Genomic DNA, 694 nt, shown 5'->3' with positions numbered 1-694 from the left:
CCTAGTCTGTCTCAATGTGAATGTTCAGATTTAGAGAAGTATTAGATAGACCAGCAAGTTAAAGGTATATCCCTTATTGCGGAGTTAACTTTAGTTTCAATGTTGTACCTGCCTTTCTCACATGCATACATGCATATTTACGCACTTATTTCCTGCTTCACCATCCCGCAGTATACCCATCCACTTCTACCGCCTCCCTTCACATCTATCTCCCTTTCACCAGCCCTCCATCTAATAGTGTATGTAATTCACAGAGGTTACATCTTTCCAGGCCTGGTTTTCAGTCAGATCCCAAGTAGTACACATGTTCCACTGCAGTTCCTATTTTCCATAAATGGTTTTGGTAAGCGGAATATTGTAAATGTGGATACATTTCCACTATTCCTCCTCCATGCCACAATATAGTGTTATTAGCATGAGCAGTTGTAAATCCATTGCCATCTTTACTCTAACTTAATTATTTTTTGTAATTTAAATTTGTTATTAATTTCTGTAAAAATTTACAGAGACTTTGGATTTCCATTCATTCATTGTTGCACATTTGTCCCTCCTAATGCTCCCCCTGAGAACACTACCTTCTTGGAAAAGTAAAAGAAAAATTCTTCAATTGTTTTACAAACCCTCCCCCAGGTCCACTCCACCATGTAGCCATCGCTCTAGACTCCTGTCATGACAGAAATACCTAATCACATAT

This window comes from Elephantulus edwardii, unplaced genomic scaffold, assembly GCF_000299155.1.
Source record: "Elephantulus edwardii isolate Elephantulus edwardi_28Jun2011 unplaced genomic scaffold, EleEdw1.0 scaffold00111, whole genome shotgun sequence".
Lineage (NCBI taxonomy): Eukaryota > Metazoa > Chordata > Mammalia > Macroscelidea > Macroscelididae > Elephantulus > Elephantulus edwardii.
The sequence above is the reverse complement of the archived record's forward strand: the minus strand, read 5'-3'. Positions refer to the sequence as shown.